A 14,707-nucleotide genomic window follows, 5' to 3' on the forward strand; every position below is an offset into this window, starting at 1 on the left:
CCAGTTATACATTTACTCCTATACAATTTTAAAATCTCTCGCACTGGCTTATTGCCTATTTTTTGTGAGAATCTAAAAATGGCCTCAGTTCTTAGGAATTTTAGTTTGCATGAATTGACTTGTGCATTTCATGAACCTTTACAATTAAAAAGAAGCCCCAGGTAAGAGAAAGTTGTAGTCCTTTCAATCGGTGCACCATTGACGTAATGGGTTCTAATTTTAGCTTTACTTTTTCCACACGTCATTACTAGAATCTTAGACAAATTAATCGATAAGTTTTGATTAGTCATAAAGTTAGTAAATTCATCAATCAAAAGTTGTAGGCCATTTGCAGTCCTAGAAATAAGGACAGCGTCGTCGATGTATAACAAAACTGGTGTTACACGTTTACCAACGACAGGGGCATCTGTTTTATAACTCTGTAGTAAAAAATCCAATCCATTTATATATAATGACAATAAGAGTGGGGCAAGGACACAACCTTGTCTGATACCTCGGGTTACTCTAAAGTGCGATGTGCATTCTCCGTTCTTTCCATATCGAATCTTTGAAATTAAATGGGCATAGATTTGTGACAGGAGGCTGATGATATTGTGTGGAGCACCCATCCCTTCCAGCGTTTGTCATAATATACTATGGTTTACTAAGTCAAACGCGCTGGAAAGGTCAAGAAAGCATAGGTGGAGTGAGCCAGTTTTAGCCATAGGATATTTCCCTATGAGTAGCTCTAAATTTACACACTGCTCAACCGTGCCAATTCCCTTTCTAAACCCATATTGGGCTTCAGTTAAAATATTACAATCCTTGACCCAACGTTCACGTCTAGCTAATAAGATCCTACCCATAAGTTTAAAAGTAGAATCAAGGAGAGAAATGGGGTGGTAGCACTTAGCACTAGCTTTGTTCCCTTTTTTAAAAATCGGAACGATCACACTTTCGGCCCAAGTTGTGGGTAGCACCCCATCAATGACAGCATTAAAAAGGTTAACTAAAATGGGGGACCAAAAGTTACCATTGTATTTGAATATATCAATCGGAACCCCATCAGGGCCAGCAGCCTTCCCACTTGCGCTATTATGCAGGGCGGTTTCAACCTCATCAGCAGTAATAGTTTCAATTTTATTAGTTTTAATTAAAATAGTATTGCTGTCCTGGTTCGTTTCATTACAGCATTTAGTGGGGTTAAATATATCCTCGAAATGTAATAACCAATCTTCTGCGGTAACTACTGTGTCAATCCCTGCCATAGAAGTATCCTTGAACAGGGGTTGGTCAATAGTTTTCCAAAAAAGGGTAGAATTTTTGGTCTCAGCTGCTTGGACCAAATTATCCCATGCAATCTCTCTAATTTCTGTTTTCCTAGCGATTTGAGCTTGTTTGTAACTTTTTCTAAGGCTACTAATTTTTTCTATATTTCTTGGCTCAGCTTTCAGAGCTTGCATTAGATTTCTATTTAATTTCGAACATTCTTGATTAAACCAGCGTGGGCAGCGATCTCTTATTTTTATGATTCTTATTTTTTAATGTCAAATTTTTATTAATTTCTGTGGAAATATTATTAAAAGCCATAACTATGTCGATATTATTAGAAGATCCATCTAGGCAAACTTCTATATCATGATTTTTGCTAGTAGCCAAATTTTCCATAAAATTAGCAGGGTTAACGCCGGCCCATTTAATGGAGATCCCATTTTTGCCTTGTGTACTAATGTCGACTGCAGTGGCACCAGTCTTTTCAATAGAGTATAAACTCGAGTTTAATGTTAACAAAATGGGGTGATGATCACTAAGTAAACTGTGCGATATAGTACAGTTGTTCACAAAAGGCCTACTGTTCCTTGAAGTCAGGAAATGATCAATACATGATGAAGATCTAGTCCCCTCATAAGTATATACCTCGATAGCTCCATCATTGTCACCCAACTTCAAAACTTCCGGGCCATATTTGTACATCACATGGTTAAGTATTTCGCCATAGGGAGTATGTGGAAAATGAACAATATAATCCCCTAAATTGTCTGTATGGCCATATTGATTCATTTTCAATGACTTACATAGTTCGATATTAAAATCCCCACCCCAAATCACTATGTACTCATTCCCCAATCTCTTCAGAAAAGTTTCAAGTTCTTCCTCCATTGCAGTCACTATCCCTATTCTAGTTTTACTAAAAACATTATTGTAGTAGTTAATCACTACAATGTTTTGCTTTCCTTTTACGCTAAAGAGTAAACATTGAAAATGCTGTGACTTGGTAAAGGTTTTCTGTAGGGTTAACGGTGAAGTTACAGATAGTAATACAGATAAACCACCGCTTGCTCTCCCTGCCTTAGAAGGAATTGCTTCAGAAAAATGGCCTTAAAACCGTTTACATAAAAAGGTTCTACTTGCCAAGTTTCCTGCATTAGAATTAAATCTCGGTTTGCTATCGTGTTAAGCCAGGGTATATCAGACAATTTGTTATTAACTCCTGCAACATTCCACGATAGAATTTGCAATGAGCCACTCGCAAGACTACTTACTTTTCCAATCTCGCTCAGGTGGCTAGTTGAATTAAAATCATTATGAAAGCAAGGCGGTATGGCTTCTACTGGCAAAATTATAGTATTGATACAAGATAAGGGAGAATTACATACTTTAGGCAATATCTCTATATCCATGGATTCTCTTGTCAAGAAATAATCAGCAGTATGGTCAGGTTTTATATTTAGTCAGTCCACCTCACTGCATCTCCTCAGGGGATCAAATCTATTAGGCATGATTGGAATGGCTTCTTCAATATTACACTACTGGGGTTTTCCAGGTTTAAAGTATTGACCAGAGCTAGGTCTATGAAAGTACCCAAGTGGTACTGCGGTAATGCCAGTATGTTGGTGGTAATTTCTACATGACCGCTTCTGTTTACTTAACACCTCATCCAATACGTAGGCCACAAACTGGGTGGCGAAAGTTTACTACAACACAATCAACCTCGCAGGTCTTGTCCATGTTGCCCACCCATTTCACTCTCCTTATCATAATTATTTCCTGGGCAAGAACCTCAGTAATGCAACAAGTATCACTAGCAAACCAATGTATTACACTGTTTTTCAGTGAATCCCACGTTTCTATGCGATTTTCTGGCAGTATAGGTACATTTTTCAATACGATGACATAAGCAGTAGCCTTGGGGGAGGGCAGATTTAAAAAGACACCGCGATGATTTTTAGGTTGTTGACAAACCTCAGATCTGGGTTTGCAAGCTGTTTGTTTTTGTATTTGTATTCTTCCAGTTCTTTCTTTATCAAGAGTACCAGATAGTCCTACTGCACACTTCGTGGCATATGTTTCAGGGTTAACCTTTCTTGTGTCAATGTCTATTCCTTTGCTTCGATCAGGCAAAGATGATGGCTTAACGGATTCTCTACTTGATCCATTGTTTTTTTTTTTTTTTTTTTTTTTTAAAGTTTTATTGTGCAGAGAAAAAGGGTACAAGCACGGGCCTAAAACCTCCTGGGCCGGCCGCTAGTATTCAGAAATGATCGAGCAGGTCAAAAAACAATGACTGGCCCACAGGGGCTCCGCTAAATTACAGGAGATCAGACTGCACATAAGGGACGTCAGGATATACCCTTTTTACATAAATATCAACAAAAGTAAAGAAAAACAAAAAGCAAGGCGAAAAACATTGAAAGGGCGTCTAACCACAGCAGAGGAACTCCACACCCGACCACCCTAGGGTGGTCAATAAAAAGGGGGGTCTGAGAGGGAGGGGAGGGGGGGCCACGGGAAAACCAAATCTATACACAGATGAACAAATTAAGCAAGGAACCCTCAAGGATCAGGGGGACAAGGCAACCTCAGACGTATCCACCAGGGGGGGAGAACAGATAGTCCCACGATACACATTCCACTGACCCCAGATTCTACCCCACGCCCCCGGTTTACCACGAGCCACATACACCGTCTTCTCCCTGAACATGCACCAGTCCATGTTCTCCTTCCATACGGACACGGTGGGAGGCCGTTGGGAACCCCAAAGCTGCGCAATATCTCTCTTTGCGATCATGTTCCCAAGGGCCGCCCACCGAGCCTGGGCCGCATTATAGTCATTGGGCTCCCACACATTCAGAACACATCGGCGCAACTCCGGCAGCAGAGCGACCCCAGTGACTCGTTTCATAACATCATGCACCTGGCGCCAATATTCCGCCACCTCGCGGCACTCCCAGAGGATGTGGAGAAAGGTGGCACTGAGCCCGCAGCCACGCTTACAGAGCCCGTCGTCAGAAAACCCCATCGAAACCAAACGGGGACCCGTCACATAGACACGATGGAGAATCTTAAGCTGGACCAGACGGAGACGGGCCGGGATGGCAACCTCCTTAGGGGATGACAGCGCAGACTGCCAGTCCTCGTCGTCCAACTCAACCCCATCCCCCGTCCACGCCTCCCGAAGACGCACCAAGAGATCAGCCCGATTATTTATTAGTTTTTTATAAATCAGGGAGATAGTACTGTCGGGGACGTGTCCGTCGAGTATACGGTGCTCGAGAGGCGAAGTAACAGGGACCGTGGTCCCCTCCCCAAAGACCGAGAGTAGGGCGTGCCGAACCTGGGCATAGCGGAAGAACTCCCTTTCACTAAGCTCGTACTCGCTCTGAAGCGCCGCGAAGGATTTAACCGCGCCTTTAACCCATAGGTCCCCCACTCTGCTAATGCCGATCGTATCCCAGTGCTCAAAGCCTTTCGTTGTCCAGAGGCTTCCCAAGCACTCTGAGGCGAATAAAGGAGTAGCACACGTTAAGCGCTCACTCCAGCCCACAGCTACATTCGCCGCCTTCCACACACGTACCGCAATCCTAGTAGGGCCTGTGAGGGTCCTTCCGACAGATCGAGAGTAAAGCGCTCTGTTATAGTTACCGCCGGGAAGCAGGAATTTATCCATCTCGTATGCCGGGTTCGAACCAGGAGCGTACGTAGCATGGTTAATGGCAGCCAGCTGGGAGGCCCAATAGTACCTTCTAATGTCAGGAAGCGCGATGCCCCCGTCATACCAGGGAAGAGTCAGCTTTGCCAAAGCGATGCGCGCACGACCGTCCCAAACCAGTCTCCTCTGCAAACTCTCCACTTCCCTAAAGTAGGCCGCCGGAATAATATCGAAGGAGTTCTGGAGTGCGTAAAGAAATCTGGGAAGGGACATCATTTTAAACAGTGCTGCGCGACCAAGTGGAGACAAGGGTAACTTACCCCACCGAGCCGTATCCACCCTCAAACGCCGGAGGGGAGACAGGAGATTCTGCTCGTAGCGGGCCGCCGGATCCAACGAAACGTACACCCCCAAGTATTTAAAGCCGGATTGAGATGTTTGGATCGGAAGCCGAGACGGCAAGAGAGGAAGGCCACCGGAGATAGGATACACGCAAGATTTGGACCAGTTAATTATCAAACCCGAATTTCTCCCGAAGGAAGTAAGAACATCAAAAAGCACATTGAGCGACTTCCGCGGCGAGGTGAGGTACAAAAGAATGTCATCCGCGTACAACGAGACCCGATCCTCGAAGCCCGGGGCCCACCGGATCCCTCTGATCGAGGGCTCCCAGCGGAGCCAGGCAGCGAGCGGCTCCAAGGCGAGAGCAAAGAGCAGAGGGGACAACGGGCACCCCTGCCTAGTACCCCTCCCGAGAGCGAAGGGCCGAGAAACCCGCCCATTGACAACAACCTGAGCCATTGGTCCAGCATAGAGGAGCTTAACCCAACTAATAAATCCCTCCCCAAAGCCAAATTTCGCCAAGACGGCCCAAAGGAATGGCCACTCGATGGTATCAAAGGCCATCGTGGCGTCTAAGGAAACCAATATGGCCGGTTCAGAGAAGGACTCCGCCCTAGCGAGGACGCCATGGAGACGCCGCAAGTTGAGAGCGGTATTACGATGCGGGATAAAGCCGCATTGATCCGGATGTATCAAATCACATATAACTCTCAGCAAGCGATTAGCGAGGACCTTGGCAAGGATTTTCGGTTCGGCATTTAGTAGGGAAATAGGCCTATATGAGGCACAGCGGTCTCGTGGCTTACCGTCCTTGGGGATCACAACTATGGTAGCCAGACGCTGGTCGTCGGGAAGGGAACCCCGCTCGAGCGACTCCAGAAACATACGACGGAGGAAGGGCGCGATTTTATCCGGGCGTAGTTTATACAGTTCAATCGGCAGTCCGTTGGGGCCCATAGCCTTGCCCGAGCGAAGGGAACGAATCGCGGTAGCGATCTCGTCGACAGACTGGGAGGCCTCCATCTGCTCACGATCCTCGACGGATAAGCAGGGCAAGGCAATCTCCCGCAGCAAGAGACGAGAGTCATCCTCATCTCTATCAGACACCGGGGAGTACACCGCCCGGAGGTGGTCAGCAAAACACTCCACAATCTCACCAGGGTCAGTCACACACACTCCATCCGAAACCCGAAGCTCCGGGACCACACGATTCACTCTCTCCTTCTTATCCAACCAAGCAATCAGTTTACCCGCCTTGTCCCCGGCATCATACAACCTACCCTGCTGCTCCCTATACATGGTCTTGGCAGCATCAGTAACAAGAGACTTATATTCAAACTGCTTCAAGCTGAGGGCGTGAAGCCCGTCCTGAGTGACACCCGTCTCCAAAGCTGCCTCCAGCCCCGATATTTCAGTCTCCAGCTTCACCACCGCCTCATTCTTAACCCTCTTAGCCTCCACTATCTGGGATAGGGCATGCCCGCGGAGCACTGCTTTGAAGGCTTCCCACAGGGACACTGAGGACAACACCGACCCCTCATTCTCGAGACAATACTGACCAATCGACTTAACCAGGCTATCACGAATCTTGGGGTCACGCAAGTACCAAGGGTTAATAGGGGCGATCCGCCCAGCGGACCGTGTCCCGGTGTCAAAAAGCAACCACAGTGGGGAATGATCAGAGATACCCCGGGCCATGTGCTTAACCTCTCGAATCCGGGCAGTCTGGGCTGCGGGCATAAGAAAATAATCCAATCTGGAGAGACTCCCATGGGCCCCAGAGTGAAGTGTGTACTGACACTGTGTCGGATGCATTAACCTCCAACAATCCACCAGACCGAGGGTATCCAAGAGCTCGCCGAGCCACGCCTGGGCAGCAGGGAGGGCCCTGGGCGGGTGGCGATCCAGCTCTCCCGAAACGACCGAATTAAAATCCCCACCCAAAAGCAAAGGACTGTCAGGAAGCTCAAGCAGCATACGAACCAAGTCTGAGAAAGTGGAGTTCTGGAGGCCCGGGGGAACATAAACCGAAACCAAGGAAAGGGACTGTCCCTCCCACCTCCCAGTCAGGGCCGCATAGCGCCCTCTATCGTCTAGGACAACCCTGGTGATCTCTAGCGGAAGTGAAGATCGTAGGAGAATGCCCACCCCTCTAGAGCCGGTGGTGAAACCGGAATGGGCCACGAGTCGGTAGCCCCCCCTGTTCATGGCATGACAAACATTACCAACCAAATGCGTCTCCTGTAAGAATACCACATCAGGAGTCAAACGACGCAAATATTGCAGCACAACACCCCGTTTGATACGATCCCCCAATCCATTGACGTTCCAAGACATCAATCTCAACCCGTCCCCCCCCATCCCCTCCAGTAGATCAAGGGTCCCCCAGCAAATAGCGCGACACCTGAGACTGAAACAGAGCCAATACCTCGCCTTGAAAACAAAAAACACAAATCCAAACAACCCCTCCCACCCACCAACCCCCCCCCCGAATTCAACTCCCCCCACCCTGCACCCCTGCGGTCCAAAAAACCACCCCAACTTGCAGTGTGCCTGTCGCCCTACAAACCCCATTCTACGAAAAGACCCCGGAGGAGGAAAGGGACCCGACCCTGCCCGCCCCCAACACAGATCATAATTAAACAAAATGTACAAAAGAAGTAGAACCCAGCCGAACAAAACAAAATGTCAAAGTCAAGGACCAAAAGTCACTCCAAAAGAGGCCCGCCACCCTCGGCACCACCAGAAGGCCCAGGCCGGTCACCCCGGTCCGGTAGAGAATCCAGCCAGTCACTCACAGTCGCAGGACAGTCAAAAAAGGTAGTCCGGTCTTCATATTCCACTCGGAGCCTAGCAGGAAAAAGCATAGAGTACTTAAGACCCAGGTCCCGGAGACGGCGCTTCACCCCCTGGAAGCCCATCCGCTGCTTCTGGACAAGTTGGGTGAAGTCCGGGAAAAAGTTAACGGATGAGTTCTCATAGCGGACCGGGCCATGTACCCGTGAGGCCTGCAGAACCGCATCTCGGTCTCTGTAATGAAAAAGTTTTGCAACAATAGGCCTCGGGGGAGCCCCCGGTCGCGGCCGACCGCCCGGGACTCGATGGGCCCGCTCCACGGCAAAGAACTTACTCAGGCCAGTGGGGGAAAGCTGGTTGAGGATGAGATCCTCAACCATAAGATCAACCGGGCGATTGTCGGAGGTCTCTGGAACACCTATGACGCGGATGTTATTGCGTCGAGCCCGTCCCTCGAAGTCCTCCAGCCGCCGGGCCATCAGGTCGTTGGCCGACTTGAGGTCGCCAAGAGCAGTCTGCAGGTCCGACACATCCGTACCAAGGGTGGACGTCCGCAAATCCAGCGATTGAACCCTCTCATTGGTCTTAGAGAGATCCGCCCGAATTAGCGTAACATCAATGGCCACCGTGTCGATTTTACGCGCCAAGGCCTCGTACTGCTTAGCGATGGTCTCCTTGATGCCATTATTGGCGCCCATGATGTCCTGCAATGACAAATCCGGAGGGACGGACGGAACACCACCAGCGTCATCCGGGAGAACACTGGCCGTCCCAGGGGACCCTTTACCTTGAGTGTAGCGGTCCATGTTGTTAGTCTGGACCGGTCCCCCACGTAGGGATGTCTTGGTCTTACGCCTCTCGGGATCCCCCTTGCCACCCATGTTGAACCACGCTCGCCGAAGGGGACCACCGAGCAAGCGGCGAAGGGGCACAGGCGAAGCAGACACGAGCCGTACCAGAGACCGCAATGTGGCGGTGCGAGAGGATCAGAGTCAATGGGCACACTGGTATCAGGCGGAGGCAGAGGCACCAAGCGAAGGCCGAGTGAAAACCCCAGCCGCACAAAGCAACTCCACGGTCCAGCCCCTCAGAGATCCAAAAGTGAAACCGAAAGTGATGGGACGGCCGCTGGCACAGCCCCGATGCCGTTGTTGTTCAACTATGCCCCGGCTCCACAGTTCACCTTCGCACCGGGCACAGCCATCAGTTGGGCCTCAAAAGTTCAAACCACCGTAGATCAGGTCTCCCAGGTCCGATTTGGTTTCTGAAAAGAGTTTAGGGTTCAGCCAACGTTCATCTTCCAGAATCCGTCAACCAAGTCAGGATAAAACCAGGATAAATTCCGAGGAGCAGCGAGGGTCCGGGGAGCCCTGTGCTCACGCGACCATCTTGGATGCGTGCTAGGCTCCTCCTCCACTTGATCCATTGTTAATACCTACTGTAGAATTGTTTTGTTGTTTTAAGTCCGTTATCAGTTCAGTTAATTGGTAGATGTCCTTTTGCACTGTTTTTAACTCAGACATAATGCGCCTTTCAATGGTATCAATTTTTCCGTGCAATTTCTTAAAAAGGACTTCAATGCCAAGCATATTAGGTGGTAGCACCCCACGCTCCAACCCCATGTCATATCCATCATGCTTTAATGTATTCCCCCTTTTCTGCTTTTTTCTCTGGTGATTGGGCTTTACCGGGGCAGTGTGCTGTTTACTTCTTTTGGCTGGCGGTGAGGATAGATCATGAGCTTCCGGTGACGCTGATATTTCTAGTGGGGTATTTAATACACATGGACCTGATATAGTTGGGGAGTATAGCTTGGAGATATCAGGACTATTACTCCTGTTGCTGATGTCCCTCTGTGCACAATCTTGCACCACATCCCCTAAAATGACTGGGGCCAAGCAGTTTTCACAAGTAGGGGCATAGACCTCTACAGTAGTCTTGGCCTCCCTATGTACAATGTTCAGGGCAGTCTTAGCGGCTGCCAGTTGTTCTTCAACTTGGACTATTTCGTCATTTAAGATGCCCATAGCGCTCTTCAAATAGTTTGTAATAGGGACAACTTTTCCGGCTACCTTCCCCTTATTTGATGCTAGTTTTCTTTTTCCTATTTTTATATTTATTACTCCCAACTAGCAGATTTCAGCGTGTGGAATTAAATGGTTCTCTGACCCCTTTCCAGTATATCTTTACTTCCGGGTTTTCTTTTGGAGTCGCTTAGCCAAGAGGTGTGGCCCAGCCCGGCCTCGTCTGGTCACGGACGGGTGCAGAAGGGCCCGGGCACGCCCACGCGCCTCCCGTGGTACGGAAGGCCAGGAATCCTTTTGTGCGCCACCTGGCGCTGGGCGATTTCGGCGGCGGCGTTCGCGCCGCAGGAGGTGCCAGGAAGTGGAGTCCGGTATCCCCGCTCCGGTGACTCCAGCAGCAACAATGGCCCCTCAAATACGAGCGAAAAGAAACTTCAGGCAAGGCAAGTCTTTAGCGAGCTCCCGCGCTGCGGGAGCCCAGGAATCCTTTTGTGTGCTTCCTGGCGCTGGGCGATTCCGTCGGCGGTGTGCGCGCCGCGGGAGGTGGCGGCAAGTGGAGTCCGGTGACCCCACTCCGCTCCGGTGACTCCAGCAGCAACAATGACCCCTCAAAAGCGGGCAAAAAGAAACTTCAGGTAAGGTAAGTCTTTAGCGAGCTTCCTATTGCACTCTGGGAAGACACCAGGGCCCGATGGCTTCCCGCAGGAATACTACGCGACCTACCAAGACTAATTGGTCCCTCACTTAGTTGACCTCTTCCAACATGTGGTCGAGACAGGTTCCTTACCCTCGGAGACTGACGTGGCTACTATCGTGGTCATTCCAAAGACCCAGCCACCTTCTCCCTCTTGTGCAGACTACCGCCCAATTTCTCTCATTAACACCGAAATGAGGATCTATGCCATTGTCCTGGCTCAGCGTCTCAGTCCCTTGTTACATCAATTGATCCACCCAGATCAAAGTGGCTTCATGCCAGCCTGCGGCACTTGACAGTGCATACGGAGCCTCCACCTTGCCTTAGCCCATCGCCATCTAATCACCCCATACCTGGCCCTGTTGCTCATCGATTTTGAGAAGGCCTTCGATACGGTTGACTGGAGATACTTGGAGGACGTACTCTTCACGATGTGGTTTGGCCCCCATTTTCGACGCCTCATCCATGTCCTGTACTCCAACCCCACGGCAAGAGTCCTGACTAACGGTGCCTTCTCAGAGGCATTCCCCATCCAAATAGGCACCCATCAAGGGTGCCCTCTCTCGCCGCTCTTATTCGAGCTGGCGATGGGGGCCCTGGCCTGCCTCATACGTAACAACCCCCAAATCCGAGTGTGGTCCTGGAACCCATACCAGGTCAACAAAATTGCCCTTTACGCGGACGACGTCCTCCTTTTCTTGGCCAAACCGGAGAACTCCTGTCCACGCTGTCTGGAGGTCCTTCAGGCCTTTGAGAATGTCTAGGGCCTGCGGCTCAATCCGGAGAAGTCCACTCTGATCCCCTCCATTCCTCGAGAGCCTGCTTCGACTGGCACTTCAACATCCCCCTATGGAGGCAATTGTTTAAATATCTTGGGATCTGGGTGGCCCTTTTTCCAGAGCTGGAATGGGCTCTCAACCTGACACCCCTGGTCACGAAAGCCAAACCCCCTTGAAGAGGAGCACTTTTTAAAATGATGATCCTGCCCCGTTTTTTATATATTCTTCAAAATATCACATTTCACCTCCCAGGTAGTTGGTTTCATGAGCTCGATGGGGTACTTACCAGATTCTTATGGGGGGGCGGAAGGCCACGCATGGCGCTGGCTCGCTGCGGGATACCTCCCTTCGGCGGTGGCATGGGTGTGACCAACCTTCACCTCTACTACTTGGCCACTAGACTCATTGTCATCCACGACTGGTTCGCTGGACGCTTGTCCGACGCGGCTTATCGAAACGACCTTAGAACAATGGAATTCCCACAAATCCAAGCCGACTTGTATGGTGCACCCATTCCACAAACTATTCCACTTATCACTATGGCGGTCCTAACAGCTTGGCGCTCTGCTCTGCGTTTTACAAGATGGGACAAGCGGCTCACCCAACATACGCCTCTGTGGTACGGCATATGGCTGCGCGAGGCATCGCCCCTTTAGGGTTTTAGGCAATGGGACCGGGTCGGGATTTCACTCCTTGGAGACATTTGGGTGGGAGATCACGTTAGGGCCTTCTCCGACCTGCAGCAACGCCCCTCCCTTCGCGCCTCTCAATTCTACAAATACCTGCAGCTCCGTCTCGCCCTCACTACGCACATTTCATCAGGCACCTCACTCCCTGAGTTTAGTCCGCTAGAAGCCCAAGTCATGATGGGGAACCTGGGTAGAGGGGGGGGGTGTCACAGATTTACCGCTCCCTTGTGATCAATGGCCGTACTACCTTAGACTCGCTGCGAACCCGCTGGGAGGGATGGCTGGGCCCCCTAGAGGAAGCCGACTGGAGAGACGCCTTTATGGCTCCCAAAACCCTGACGACCTCCTCTAAGCTACGTCTCATCCAACTTTATTACCTTCACACGGCATATCTCACCCCCGCGCGCTTACACAGGGCAGGAATACGTCCCTCCCCTGATTGAGTACGATGTGGCCACGTCCCGGCCGATTTTTACCACATGGTCTGGCTTTGCCCTGGACTCGCTCCATTCTGGTCGGGTGTAGAATCAGAGCTCACGCAGACTCTGGGGTGGCAAGTCCCTCATGACCCTTTACGCCTTCTCCTGGGAGTATTTGATGGCCTGGACGGCTCTAGAGCCGATAAACGCTTCTTGGGCACTGCGATGGCGGTGGCCAAGCAAGATATTGCAGCAGCTTGTACACGGGCCACACCCCCTACCATACGTAAGTGGCGGTGGGGAGAGGACTGGTGCGCGGCCCAGGAGGAACCCCTCTTCGAGGCCCGGGGATGTCCCGAAAAATTTGAAAAGGTCTGGGGCAAATGGCTCAATCTATTGGCTTGAGTTTTGTACTTATTTTTCTCACATATCGTTATATTGTGTTTGCACGAGATGGTTTGTCTGAGGGCCTTACACCTAGGCCAGGTCTCCTGTTGTCTGCCATTGATGGGCTTGTTATAATGTGCACTTTTATGCTGTCTATGTTTGTTTTGCTATCTCAAATGCGAATAAACTTGATTATCAAAAAAAAGAAATGGCAATACGTATGATTTGGCACTATATAAAAACAAGCTGATATTAACCCATTGAGTCTTCCTCATACATCCTGAGGTTTGAAAAAGGGGGCTGGGTGTCACGTGCTGGTTTGTTGGCACTCCACGGTACTGTAGCAAGGGTGCCATGGGCCCTGAAACACACAAGAAAAATAGCCCCTTCGACTGCTGTGATGGTAGTAAATTATAGCATTCTCGGGCTTTAATAAGTCCCGGTGCCACTGCACCTGCTACATCATTGGTAGCTACCCCCTGCCACTACCCGAGATAGAAAGCCAGCGTTGCCCATAGCTGTGGACTCTGGCGTGCGTGGCATCCCTCTGGTCTCAGCGGATGTGACCGGGGGTCAGGTCCCCTCAATAATTACATCCACCAGGATCTGACGGTTCAGGGTATGGGGGCGTATACCCGGCCCCCAAAAAGCTGAACGTCTTGTAGCTCCTTGGAATCCCCCGAAGCCCTCTCACACCCTTAACACAAACCAAGTGTACTGAGCACATGGCAAAGTCAGCTCTCAGCAGTCACCTCATCCCCTGTCAGAGAGGAGCACTTAAGCCCCCATCGGAACCTAGAAAGAGCCAAGCCGGCGTGACAGCGCAGTCTGATAAGTGTCACCGCTGACATCGACTGTATAAGTCGCAAGTGAAAATCTTGGCAAGGCCACCAAAGCCTTCCATCCTTCTGAGGTCAGTAAGATGAGTGCCATCACATTGGATAATAGAAGGACCTGCGATTTATAGTGCCTAAAGGCTGTAACACTATTGTGTGAACCTCTGAATAAAAAAAAAAAACACAACGTAAGCGTCTCTTTCATATCCCCAGCCCGCCTTATTGGCAGCAGCGTTATTGCCTAAGAGGCAGTGCCGGCAGCTGTCGCGGTGACACGGCCACCTTAGAAAGGACAATTAGGCAAATACAGGGTGCAAAGGGGCCAATCGCCATTGGCTGGCGGTGACGCTGATGCTCTCTTTGCTGGGCTAAGAGTGATGCGGACCATGTTGATTCACAAAAGTAGGTCACAGTTCTCTCAGCTGTTTTGTAGGGTAGGGGGGACGGGATCCTGTTCTGTCTAGTTCTGTTTCCATACTCTGAGATCTGAAGAAGGTGGTATGTGGGTTGAGGGGGGGGGGGCTGTTTGTGCAAGGCCAGCGGTTATTTTCGTTGTTTCCATGATGTGAGGCCACTGCTGAATCAGCTGATAGTGTATAGTGACAAGGCAAAACAAGACCACTTGTGGTTTGCGCGCAATGCAAGGAATTTAAGGTATGTCGCTGGCACCCGGCCGCGCTGCTGCTCGCTCCCGAGACCCCTAGGCGATGGGAGTCAACGTTTAGAGAGAAGGCGGGCATGCACCTGCCTTTGGCCAATTGCGGGCTTTCAATTTTTGAAAGCCACACGCAAAGGCCAATAGAATGTGTGGCAAAACTAAAGCCACACGCAC

At 50.1% G+C, this 14,707-nt stretch overlaps 1 protein-coding gene across 2 annotated transcripts in view; it reads right to left on the reverse strand.

Annotated features, from left to right (window-relative positions):
- Window positions 1-14,707, reverse strand: part of PASK (PAS domain containing serine/threonine kinase) — a 1,318,755-nt gene that overhangs the window by 1,099,604 nt on the left and 204,444 nt on the right. The window lies entirely within an intron of this gene.

The sequence above is a fragment of the Triturus cristatus genome, chromosome 11 (assembly GCF_964204655.1).
Source record: "Triturus cristatus chromosome 11, aTriCri1.1, whole genome shotgun sequence".
In the NCBI taxonomy this organism is placed as follows: Eukaryota; Metazoa; Chordata; class Amphibia; order Caudata; family Salamandridae; genus Triturus; species Triturus cristatus.